The 13953-nt window shown below is 36.7% G+C and overlaps 1 long non-coding RNA gene across 2 annotated transcripts; it reads left to right on the top strand.

Moving 5' to 3' along the window:
- The first annotated feature begins 10720 nt into the window (after nucleotides 1-10720).
- LOC145062767 (uncharacterized) lies at nucleotides 10721-13604 on the top strand. 2 transcript variants are annotated; one of them, XR_013687711.1, is made up of 8 exons: nucleotides 10721-11121; nucleotides 11272-11313; nucleotides 11412-11533; nucleotides 12198-12290; nucleotides 12374-12405; nucleotides 12510-12599; nucleotides 13130-13221; nucleotides 13329-13604. It is a non-coding gene; the product is annotated as an uncharacterized LOC145062767 (long non-coding RNA). The 2 variants fall into 2 exon arrangements; XR_013687710.1 differs by lacking the exon at nucleotides 12198-12290.
- Nucleotides 13605-13953: the final 349 nt, after the last annotated feature.

Here is a 13953-nt window from a genome sequence, read left to right as displayed (position 1 = left end):
TTACATACCTTTTTGATGAGTTTGGTTCTTGAGGAGTTTGAGGGCCAAGCACCAATAGTGTGAATGCCTCAAATGGAATCACAAAACACCACAAACTCTTGGAAAACTTTGAGAGAGTATACACACTTGTATATTTCGGCCACACACAAGCTCACACACACTAGTTCACTAGTTGCCATTTCATGCTCCATAAGCATGCTTATATAGTGTGCATGGTTAGGGTGAAACCCTAATAACCCATGACCTTTCCTTTCTAAGGATCCATGGGTTAAAAGCTCCATGGATCATCCATGGACTTCCATCCAAGCCTAGCCCATTAACAAATGAGTGTTAGCCCACACCATATAAAACCAATAGCACATAATCTAATTAGTCTTCCTTTTAATCTCTAAATTAATTCATAATTAATTTAAGACTAAGACTAATTAAATAACATAACTTCATATTAATATATTATAATTTATAATATATTAATAAACATATGTGTATAACTCTCATAAAATTATCCATAAATAGTTTGGATGAGATGCAACCCAAATGGACCATGCCGGTCGGGTCAAGTATATACCAAATAAGTTATGGACTTAGACACCTTATCCAACAGACTCCCACTTGGATAAGTCTAATAACTGTATTTGCCTATATAACTTCAGGAACCAACCAACAATCGTAGCTCTCGAAAACTCCGTCGAACTATGAAGCTCCATTTTAAGACAAGTGACATATAATCCTCTGTTCTCATGATATCAGCCGGACAAACACATGGAACTATGTCTTGCTTGTTGTCTGGCAATTGTTTCTCGATTTCCGATTTGTTTGACAAAGAACTTCACTGAACACATCAGTTTAGTTCTGACAGGGCCCGATACATGGTTCAACACAAAATCATCGAGGGGCCTAGATATCGCTTCTATTTCTAGAAGGAACAGATAAACTTCGACTCATATGCTTGTTTTACTACTTGTTGAATTGTACACAAAGGCATGTTTTATAACATCAAGTTACTGATGCGTTTACGTGCAATCAATGCACAACCAACTCATAGGTAACAACTCATATCTCTAGGTTTGAAGATTTATATAATATTATCGTCTCACGATCACTCGAGATAAATTCCATGAAGTGATACAAGTGAGCGTGGGTTTATACCAATACTCATAACTTATGAGTACTCATGAATGCTGCAGCAACCATTGCCATGTCTAAACACCTTTAGCCATCTACAAACACAATTCATGACAATCTTGATTCATACCTACTTCTGATGTATGATCGATTGTGTAGGTTTGAATAAATTAATTATTCTGGAAGTCAAAACATGCAAAACTGAAACAATAGTAAATAATTGACAATGATAGTAACACTTTACTCATAAATAAATCACAAATTTTTTATTCATCATCAAATGTCGATTACATTTTACAAGTTTCAGGAAAACTATCTAATTTGTAAAACTAATATCGTCCCTCAGCCCGATGCGCCTCGCATGCTGAAAATGTTTAACCCTCGTCAGTCCCTTCGTAAGGGGATCTACAGGATTCTCATCCGATGATATCCTCCTTGCCACGAAGAGTCCTTCTTCAATCTTGTGTCTTATGAAGTGATATTTTCTGTCAATGTGTCGGGATCTGCCATGATCTATTGGTTCCTTGGCTAAGGCAACCGCACTATTGTTGTCACAGAAAATCTCCATAGGTTCCTTAATAGCTGGTACAACTCCAAGGTCTCTGATGAAGTTCTTTAGCCATATCGCCTCCTTTGCTGCTTCACTCGCTGCTATATACTCTGATTCACAAGTCGAATCAGCCACCGTCTCCTGCTTGGAACTCTTCCAAGAAATTGCCCCTCCATTTAAGGTAAAGATCCAGCCCGACTGAGAGCGGAAATTATCCCTATCAGTCTGAAAACTAGCATCACTATACCCTAATACTCTCAAGTCATCACTCCCACCAAGGGTAAGGACCCAATCCTTAGTCCTCCGCAGGTACTTGAGAATGTTCTTTACCGCGGTCCAATGAGCCTTGCCAAGGTTCCCCTGATACCTGCTGACCATGCTCAAAGCAAATGCTACATCAGGGCGGGTACAAGTCATAGCATACATGATCGAGCCAACAGCGGAAGCATACGGTAATTGGCTCATCTCAGCTATCTCTGCCTCTGTACTCGGACTCTGAGTCTTACTCAGTTTGGTATTGCTTTGGATCGGTAAATCTCCTTTCTTGGAATTCTGCATGTTGAACCTATTCAACACCTTATCCAAGTAGATACTCTGACTAAGTCCAATTAGTCTTTTACTCCTTTCTCTTAATATCCTTATCCCTAGGATATAGGCAGCCTCCCCTAGGTCCTTCATAGCAAAGCACTTCCCAAGCCAGGACTTAACCTCCTGCAAGGTTGGGATGTCATTTCCTATAAGTAGTATGTCATCCACATACAGTACCAAGAAGCTAACTATACTCCCACTAGCTCTGACATACACACAAGACTCATCTTCGCTTCTCGAGAAGCCAAACTCTTTTACCTTCTCATCGAAACAAAGATTCCAGCTACGAGATGCTTGTTTTAATCCATAAATGGATTTCTCAAGCTTGCATACTCTATTGGGGTACTCTGCACTGACAAAACCCTCTGGCTGATTCATGTACACATCCTTAGCCAACTTTCCGTTAAGGAAAGCGGTTTTGACATCCATTTGCCATATTTCATAATCATGAAATGCTGCAATGGCTAGCATAACCCTAATGGACTTAATCTTTGCTACCGGCGAGAAGGTTTCATCATAATCAATACCCTGAGTCTGAGTAAAACCCTTCGCAACCAGTCGAGCCTTATAAGTATGCACTTTTCCTTCCATGTCGGTCTTCTTCTTGAAGATCCATTTGCACCCGACTGTTTTATGGCCTGGTACATTATCAACCAAGTTCCAAACCTGATTATCATACATGGACTGTATCTCGCTGTTCATAGCCTCCTTCCATTTAGCAAACTCCGGGCCTGCCATGGCTTCCTTAACACTGCTAGGTTCATCCAAATTTACCAGTGTACTATCACTGATAAACGTATCACCTTCCGTAGTAATATGAAAGCCATAATAAAACGAAGGTGTGTTCCTAACCCGTGTGGAACGCCTCGTAGGTACAGACATGTCAGCTTGCTCAATAGGAGTTTCCTCCTCAGGTTGATTGCTAGTGTCTGAGGTTCCTTCACCAATTGCTTCTTGAATTTCTTCAAGATCAATTTGCATCCCACTGTCTCCTTGGCTTATAAATTCTCTCTCACGAAAGACCCCTCTTCTTGCTACAAAGACCACATTCTCACTTGGTCTGTAGAAGAGGTAACCGAAGGATTTTTGTGGGTAGCCGATGAAAATACACCTTTCACTTCGGGGTTCGAGCTTATCATGAGTCTCACGCCTCACGAAAGCCTCGCAACCCCAAATCTTGATGTGGTCCAAATTGGGAACCTTCCCAGTCCACATCTCATGAGGTGTTTTGGTAACCTTCTTTGTAGGGACTAGATTAAGGATATGGGTGGCAGTCTCTAAGGCATACCCCCAAAAAGAGATTGGTAGCGAAACTCGACTCATCATAGAGCGAACCATGTCCAACAAGGTTCGATTACGCCTCTCAGCTACACCATTCAGATGTGGTGTCCTGGGAGGAGTCAATTGTGAGACAATCCCACACTCCTTAAGATAGTCAAGGAACTCAGTACTAAGATACTCACCACCTCGATCGGATCGAAGCATCTTAATGTTCCTGCCCAATTGATTTTCTACTTCCTGTTTGAATTCCTTAAACCTTTCAAAGGTTTCTGACTTATGTTTGATTAAGTAGACATACCCATATCTACTAAAATCATCAATGAAAGTCACATAATACCGATTAGCATCCCTTGTGGCGGTTTTAAATGGCCCACATACATCAGTATGTATTAGGTCCAACAAACCCTCACCCCTTTCACAAGTTCCAGTGAAGGGTGATTTTGTCATCTTTCCAAGTAGACAAGATTCACAACTATCATCCGATTTAAGGTCGAATGATTCCAAGACTCCACTCTTTTGGAGTTGGCCTATGCGTTTCTTGTTTACATGTCCAAGACGACAATGCCACAATGATGCTTTATCTAGGCTAGTAGAAGAATCAATATACAACACATTATTTCCTAAGTTGTCTACAATCGACACAGTTTCATACACACCATCACAAGGTAACGCTTTAAAATAAAACACATTTTTATAGAAAGCATTAATACCACCACATTCATTATCAAACGAAAAGGTAAAACCTTGTTTGTACAAAGCATGAAAAGAAATAATATTCCTCACCATTTCAGACGAGTATACACATTTATTCAAATCTAATTTTAACCCATTATTAAGCAACAAAGTATAAACTCCAATCTTGGAAACAGGTGAAGCCTTCCTATTCCCCATGATCAAGTTTATCTTCCCATGCTCCACATCCTCACTTCTTATTAGGCCCTACAAATCAGAACATATGTGAATACCACATCCTGTATCAAGCACCCAAGAGTTAGAATATGTTGAGTAATTAGACAATATAGTGTAAATACCTGCATGGGTGGGTTTCACTTTCCCATCCTTTAAATCCTGCAAGTACTTAGGGCAGTTTCGCTTCCAGTGTGCCTTTTCATGGCAATAAAAGCATTCAGCATCCTTGGGAATGGCAGAAGGAGTGACAGAACCGCTCTTGGTCTTCGATGAGGAGCCTTAAAGAGACTTTCCCTTGGTACCCTTCGAAGGGTGCTTCCTCTTTTTCCCTTTGCCTTGCCCGATAGCTAAAACAGGGGTAGATGTTGGAGTAGGAGTAGGAGAGGTAACAACCGCCTTGCCCTTAAGACCGGATTCAGCGGTCTTCAAGAGTCCTTGAAGCTTGCTGAGGGTAACTTCCTCCTTGTTCATATGATATGTCATACGAAAATGGTCATAACAAGAAGGTAAGGAGTGCAAAATGATGTCAATTGCCAACTCCTCAGGGATGTTCACATTCAGCTTCAACAAACGGTCCACATACCTTTGCATCTTTTGCATGTGGGCCGTGACGGAATCACCGTCCTTCATGCGGGTAGTTATTATGGAGGAGATTATTTCATACCGCTCCTGACGAGCACTCTGATGGTACCTTTCCATCAGGTCCTGGTGCTTCTCAAAAGGGTAGTAATCTTCATATGACTTTTGGAGCTCAGCTGTCATCGTGGCCATCATGATACATGCCACCTTAGTAGCATCTCTCTCATGTGTCCTGAATTCAGCGATCTCCTCATGAGTAGCAGTAGACTCATCGAGTTCTTTTAACTCCTTATCGAGGACATATTCCTTGTCCTCATAACGAGTAACCATCCTGATGTTCCTAATCCAATCCATGAAGTTGGAACCATCAAAGATGACCCTCCCACAAAGATTCATGAGAGAGAAAGAACCAGTTGGGTTAGAGCCTGAAGCATTAGTGTTGGAAGACATCTGAAAGAAGAGAGCAATTTTAGATTAGATATATAGGATCCTTAATAAGACACCCAAATGTAATATTAAGGCTAGGACCCAGTCACAATATATTATACTTAGAAGAGGGATGCCGTAATCTAAGTAATAATATATTTGAAAGGTAGGTGAATGACGATTCACCAATTTCCACCATGAAAACAAAATGAATTATTAGGTTTTAATTGGATTTGAAATTCCTAGATTCTTTTGAGATTCATTGAACTTTTCAATGGCATGTTTCAATCTCGATTGTGCCCTTCAAGTTTTGTGACTGGGATGCCGAGGATCACAAAACAAGGTGTGAATAACCATGCTAATTCACTTGGTACCCTTAATATTAACACCTAATCAATGTGTCGGTTAACCACACACGCTCCATTGATCTATGACAAACATTAAGTCACCCTTCGTGATCCTTACTAGTCCAAGTTAGTGTGTCGGTTAACCACACACGCTCCACCAACGACTTGGTAAGGTACAAAGTGTGAATTCCATGGACTAGCACCATGTTCACATTTTTCCTAAAATAACTAAGATTGGGAATTAAAAGGTTTAGTTACTTTATAATAATCATTATACTTTTAATGAGGATTTAAAGTCATTGTCCTGCCCGTTCGGCTAACGACCCTCCACCAGTCAAGCAAGCGGTGGGTGAGAATGGACACCCATTAAGTCACCATTTTATAGGCAACAACCTTATACCCACCTTATAGACCGGCTTCGTGAATGAGGCCTACTAACGGTAGAACGACTTATTCTTATACATATATATATAATAATTAACCATTAATGTTATAAATAGTATAAGGGTTGAATTTTAACTATTAAAACTCTAAGGGTTGGAATTAAAGTTTATTAAAGTGTGTGAAACTTTACAAATTCCAAAACTTGAGGACAAGTTTTGTAACTATCCAAAACTTTTCATTTCATAACTTATGAATTAAAGGTTCATAAAAATGAAGACTCTTCACTTTCATGTAACTTATGTGTTTAAATGTGTGTGTTAAAGAAAGTGACCTTTGGATATCCATAACTTGAGGACAAATTATGGATTCCATTAAAACACATAAATGATCAAGAATTAATTCCAAACAATTCAGCAAATAATTCCTATCATCTTCTAAATTCATAAGAACATGAACATAATCATCAAAATTTCAAGAACTATATGAACACATAAAAATCATGGAATTTTGGTATATGCTATTGTAAATGGATTAGAACAACCATTACACCAACTAAAACAAGTTTTAAAACACCAAAACAGTTTAGGGTAATGTTTCTAGTCCATTTCCAGCAGCAAAAGTCGAAAATCTGCACTCTGTCGCTCCTAATCGTCGAGTGCACGAACCTACTCGGCGAGTAGGTTGAAGATACACATGGACTCTGCGAGTCCCCCCATGGACTCGGCGAGTTCATCAGTCAGACATCAAGTTTTTCGACTTTTTCAACTATTTTGCATCAAGTATCAAACAAGCAAGCCTAGACTCTGATACCACTGTTGGGTTTTGAGCAATCTAACACTTCCTAAGTGTGCATGCAACCCTAATAAACCTTGGATCTATGTTTGTCTAAATACATGCAAAATAATAATTTTCCAAGGTTTATAACCTATCTAACATGGCATGGGGAACATTTCAACATAAAAGAGTTAGAAGAGATTACATACCTTTTTGATGAGTTTGGTTCTTGAGGAGTTTGAGGGCCAAGCACCAATAGTGTGAATGCCTCAAATGGAATCACAAAACACCACAAACTCTTGGAAAACTTTGAGAGAGTATACACACTTGTATATTTCGGCCACACACAAGCTCACACACACTAGTTCACTAGTTGCCATTTCATGCTCCATAAGCATGCTTATATAGTGTGCATGGTTAGGGTGAAACCCTAATAACCCATGACCTTTCCTTTCCAAGGATCCATGGGTTAAAAGCTCCATGGATCATCCATGGACTTCCATCCAAGCCTAGCCCATTAACAAATGAGTGTTAGCCCACACCATATAAAACCAATAACACATAATCTAATTAGTCTTCCTTTTAATCTCTAAATTAATTCATAATTAATTTAAGACTAAGACTAATTAAATAACATAACTTCATATTAATATATTATAATTTATAATATATTAATAAACATATGTGTATAACTCTCATAAAATTATCCATAAATAGTTTGGATGAGATGCAACCCAAATGGACCATGCCGGTCGGGTCAAGTATATACCAAATAAGTTATGGACTTAGACACCTTATCCAACAGACTCCCACTTGGATAAGTCTAATAACTGTATTTGCCTATATAACTTCAGGAACCAACCAACAATCGTAGCTCTCGAAAACTCCGTCGAACTATGAAGCTCCATTTTAAGACAAGTGATCATATAATCCTCTGTTCTCATGATATCAGCCGGACAAACACATGGAACTATGTCTTGCTTGTTGTCTGGCAATTGTTTCTCGATTTCCGATTTGTTTGACAAAGAACTTCACTGAACACATCAGTTTAGTTCTGACCGGGCCCGGTACATGGTTCAACACAAAATCATCGAGGGGCCTAGATATCGCTTCTATTTCTAGAAGGAACAGATAAACTTCGACTCATATGCTTGTTCTACTACTTGTTGAATTGTACACAAAGGCACGTTTTATAACATCAAGTTACTGATGCGTTTACGTGCAATCAATGCACAACCAACTCATAGGTAACAACTCATATCTCTAGGTTTGAAGATTTATATAATATTATCGTCTCACGATCACTCGAGATAAATTCCATGAAGTGATACAAGTGAGCGTGGGTTTATACCAATACTCATAACTTATGAGTACTCATGAATGTTGCAGCAACCATTGCCATGTCTAAACACCTTTAGCCATCTACAAACACAATTCATGACAATCTTGATTCATACCTACTTCCGATGTATGATCGATTGTGTAGGTTTGAATAAATTAATTATGGAAGTCAAAACATGCAAAACTGAAACAATAGTAAATAATTGACAATGATAGTAACACTTTACTCATAAATAAATCACAAATTTTTTATTCATCATCAAATGTCGATTACATTTTACAAGTTTCAGGAAAACTATCTAATTTGTAAAACTAATATCGTCCCTCAGCCCGATGCGCCTCGCATGCTGAAAATGTTTAACCCTCGTCAGTCCCTTCGTAAGGGGATCTGCAGGATTCTCATCCGATGATATCCTCCTTGCCACGAGGAGTCCTTCTTCAATCTTGTGTCTTATGAAGTGATATTTTCTGTCAATGTGTCAGGATCTGCCATGATCTCTTGGTTCCTTGGCTAAGGCAACCACACTATTGTTGTCACAGAAAATCTCCATAGGGTCCTTAATAGCTGGTACAACTCCAAGGTCTCCGATGAAGTTCTTTAGCCATATCGCCTCCTTTGCTGCTTCACTCGCTACTATATACTCTGATTCACAAGTCGAATCAGCCACCGTCTCCTGCTTGGAACTCTTCCAAGAAATTGCCCCTCCATTTAAGGTAAAGATCCAGCCCGACTGAGAGCGGAAATTATCCCTGTCAGTCTGAAAACTAGCATCACTATACCCTAATACTCTCAATTCATCACTCCCACCAAGGGTAAGGACCCAATCCTTAGTCCTCCGCAGGTACTTGATGTCGATAATGCCATTACTCAGAAAGATCGATTCCAAAACAAATGACCAAAAGATTTAACAATCATGGATAAGAATCGTCAATTGTTGTTCGTTGGCTATGGCTTCTGCCCCCAGCCCTGGATGCCCTTTCCACCATTTCGATGGCAAGATCCATGTCAAGGACTTCATCCATACGCTTCTGCATCATCCAAAAATCCCTAATTCAATTTCATGTTAAGATACGATGAGATGGCTGACAACCTAACATTTTGATGAATCTCACAAATTTAGCAATGAAAATGGGTGGTGAATTGGGTGACCACTGTACCCTTAGGGCCCAAGCAAGGCAAGTCGTTAGTGAGTCGTTGATGTGCCATATGAGTTGGGTGAGTTGACTCTGCAACTGAGTTAGGTGATGACTAGGCAAAGAAACCGGTTGAAATGAGGCAAAATCCCTAATTAGCCAGTAAAAAGAGAATCCATGCCCTTATAAAGCCAAAAAATAACAATAGGGACCTTTTAAACCAAAATGTGAAAGTTCGTGGGGCTACGGTGACATTTTCCCTAAATTTTATAGTTAGCCCATTTACAAAGATAAAAGAAGGCTTTTTACTCGGTTTTTTATGTATCCCACTACTAAAATTAGAAGAAATAAGTATATATTATTTTGTTGATGTGTACAATATATGAATATAGCATAAATTCATTTGACATGTTGAAATTTCTACTTTGCTTCTAATTTATATACAAATTAAAAGTTTGTTCCTTAAGGAACAATTCTTTGTTCTTACTAGACCAAAACCTTTTTTTTTAATTGTTGTTGTCACTTATCTCCTCAACATACCACCGCCTACTGACCACAAGTACTGTTTGGGTTAGTTTCTAAACCAGGATCACCGCCTTTTAAAGATATGTGTTTTCTCCTCCCAATTAGGGGTATTCGTTTGGATGGATCGGTTTGATCCGATCCAATCAAGTGAATCCAAATTGATTTCAGTTTTCAAAATATAGATCTGAATAGTCCAAACTAAATCCAAATCCAATCTGATCCAATCCAATTACAATTCGGTTGGATCGGTTTTTATAATTCGGTTTTCAAAAACCGAAACATTTTAAAACGACATATAATTATAATATTACACAACTCTACACAAGAAGCAAAAATAATTTATTTAGTTGTGATTTGAAATTTATAAACAAATACTAAGAAGATATATTATAATTAAATATTTTATAGATACAAAACTTTTGAGAAAAAAAATGCATATTAATGTTTTTTATCGGGTAAGACATTTTGAACTTATTTGAAAAAATAAATTACAAAATTAATAAATAACTATAGATATATATTATAAATAAATAAATAATAAATGTTTATTCGGTTTTTCTGGACTATTCGGTTATTATTTTATAAACCAAAACCAATCCGAAATCCAAAATAATAATTCGGTTTTGTTGAAAACCAATCCAAAAATCCAAATATCCAAACAAAATAGTCCAATCCAAATTGTCCGATTGGAAAATTCAGTTTTATCGAACAACCCTACTCCCAATTCTCTATATTTCTTCTGATCGACAAATCCTAAACCCCACCGCCATTACATCTTCTGCCTATATGTTTTTCCTGCTTTCATGAAAAGGTTTACGACATCGCAAATTTCCTCCACCATCGTCTTCACCGATAAGCGAGCCTCACCACCACCATCGTCGTCAACAACTGTTAAATCGACGATATGATTGTCTTCTCTTTCTCAACCACCTATTTCCTTTTCGATTTAATTACGTGTGTTGTGTAATCTTTTCATTTGATCCTTGCAGATGACAAATTCCTTTTCGATTTCATCACTTACCACCTACACCCCTTGTGCTCGATATGAATCTGTTGGTTGATCCCTAGCCCAGCTAAAATCGAAAGGAAAATCAAAGAAGAAACCACACATCCTCAGCAACACCATCCAACCACCCTCTAAGTATTCTGGCATCGGATGTAAGTAAGAAAAAACATGAATTACGACCCTTTATCCTTGCGGTTAAGTAATTTGTGATGAAAACGAAGCTTTTACCTCAGATGACAAATTCCTTCACACACTGTGTTTATTAACAAATATTGCACTCTAACTGTTTGTTGATTTGCCAGAGAATATCAAGGATAAATCAGAAGAGGGTTAAGTCCACGGAGGTAATTCAAACAAAATAAATAGAACACACTTAGTCATTCCAGTTTTGGTTTTCATTTTCAAAAGTTTAAACAAATTAATTAATCGATTACTTCTTCAGATGCTGTTCTTGATAGAGTTTCAACAGAGAAGAAAGACATTCTAATTAGACCATGGGAATAAAACAAGAAATCAAAGAACAACAAGAAAGCAGACTTACAAGCTGAACTGAAGAAGATTGAGGTAACATTTACATCATATCATTGATAATTGATAATGAAATATGTTGAAATAAAATCATGTAATTGAAAAATAATTGTTAAGTACACCCCTTTTGAAAAGATCAAAATTTAGTTGTGTATGAAGAAATTTACACCTTTTTTGGTAAGATCAAAATCAGAATCATCAAAGGGTAAGGGTAAAATTATTTATATAACTTTATTCCATATATTACTTTCTTAAAGTACAGATAATTTTCCAAATAAACACCATAAAATTATCAATCTTCAAGCAATAGGAGCACATTCAACCATTAAATTAAGGGCATTTTTTGTCCTTTGTTGCATTTGCAGAAAAGATCAACAAGGAAGAGGTATTTATAATGCCACCATTTATGTTAAATCTTAATACTTTCTTTATATGGTGTTGGCTACGTGCTATTGTTCTATATAATTTCTTGATTACTGATTTGGTTGCTTTGATAAATTGTTAGAAAGGTGGTGGAGATTACTCGATTTGATTCACAATATTCATATTATTTTTTATTTGCTTATTTCTAAATTAGAGACTTGGCTTTAAATGTTATATGTATAACTCCTTATTTCAAGATCTATTGGAATATTCTTACATTTTAACAAACATTCTTGGTTGTGGAAATAATGTCATGAAATCTCTTCATATTTGCCAGTTAATGGATCGAGAGGTTGTTAATCTTTCTGGTGGTGAATTGTAATGTTGTCCATATTTAACTGATAGATGAGTCAAGTGCTATTTGTTACACGTATGTTGCTTCCTCTTTCTCATTGCATATGGCATATAATTTGAAAATTCATTACATTTTCTGTTTTGTTTTATTTTTGACAGTTATGCAAGGTGCACAAGCTTTGTTTCAATTGGTGAGTGGACTTTTGTTTCAAATATCAATTTGCGTATTTTATTTTCTTTTAGAATTTTTGTTTATTAATAAATAAATGTTATGATATGTGAATGTCATATGCAGTGCCACCTGCATACAATATTCATCTGGTTGCATTCCGAGCAACATTTTACATGGAGCCAGATACATTAGACAGTGGGTCAATGATAAGTGGTATGTGTATTCATGGTGCTCTTATCTTGGTTGCATTTTTCATGTCTGTTGTGTTCCATGAGGTATATTTGTTAACCTTTTTATTGGTGTTCCTTTTGTTAACCAATTTACTTAGTTTCATTTTAAAAGAATCCCTTTAGTAAAATCTGTCATGGATGCTTCTTCTGGTGATGCTAGAGATTAATCATCCAGTAATCCTTACTTTCATTATTCCATATTTTTCATAAAAATGGTCTATTTATTTTTCTAATCGACTCCAATCGATCTAATTTCGATTATCTTTCATAGAATCAACATAAAATTCAAAAGATTTGGAATCATCAAAGAAGCTTCTTAAGATGTAATCCATAGTGCTATAGACTTCTTGCTTCAAAAATACCTTTTTAATCATTCGGGAGTTGTTGGTGTTTGTATTGATGTATTTGAACTTGCATGGTTGGGACTTTTATCGTCTCATAGTTGTCCTTGTGCTTTATTAAATTAAAACTATAACTCACACATTTATGATTTTTTTTTTCTTTCTGATCCAGTGAATTTGGAAAATGCAAAGACACAAGATGAAAGGAAGAATATCGAGGGCTATATTTCAAGTTGACTCAATTTCACCACTTCCTTCAAATAAGTAATGACCATATTAACCTTTTAAAATAAATATCATATTTCATATATAACTAGATTTATAAGTTTATGTTTCTATAATAGGTCCCACCTTTCTTTTATGTCTTTTAGGACTATATTTGAAGTGGATATTGATGGGTTTGAGGAAAAGTCATGAAGACTTCAAGATATTGATTTATCAGACTTTTCCAACTTTGGTATGAATGAGGAACCTTGGAAGGAATGTTACAAACACCTGGTGACAAATCCTAAAAACATTATTACATTTGTAACGAAAATTATAAATCTTGATTCTTGAATTCTTAGTATGAATTTTTTTATTTGGAAAAATTTTGTTTGTATTTTCAAGAAAGAATAAGGTTCGTATAGTTGGAAGAGCCAGCTCAAAATACCATTATGCCTCTAAATTCTATCCGGGAAGCAGCAAAAGATCTGCGACTTTGCCTTATTCCTATAATAACAATGTACTTATAGTTTTTAACCATAATAAGAACCTACTTTATAGGTATGAGTTTGTTTGTATTTTGCTTCTATATTTAAAGAAACATAGTTAGAATACTATTATTGGCAAAGTACCAATCAAGACAACCTAATCCACTTTTACATATTACTACACTATGCTTACACAATTAAACAAAAAACAATTACATAGTTAAACAAAAAACAAAAACTCTCCTGACCCATGCAGAGCATGGGTTTCTTCCCTAGTTACTATAATGGAAAACTTGATTAGTTT

The sequence above is a fragment of the Lactuca serriola genome, chromosome 7 (assembly GCF_051521515.1).
Source record: "Lactuca serriola cultivar US96UC23 chromosome 7, Lser_US96UC23_V15, whole genome shotgun sequence".
NCBI classification, from domain to species: domain Eukaryota; kingdom Viridiplantae; phylum Streptophyta; class Magnoliopsida; order Asterales; family Asteraceae; genus Lactuca; species Lactuca serriola.
This window is presented reverse-complemented; position numbering and strand designations above follow the sequence as displayed.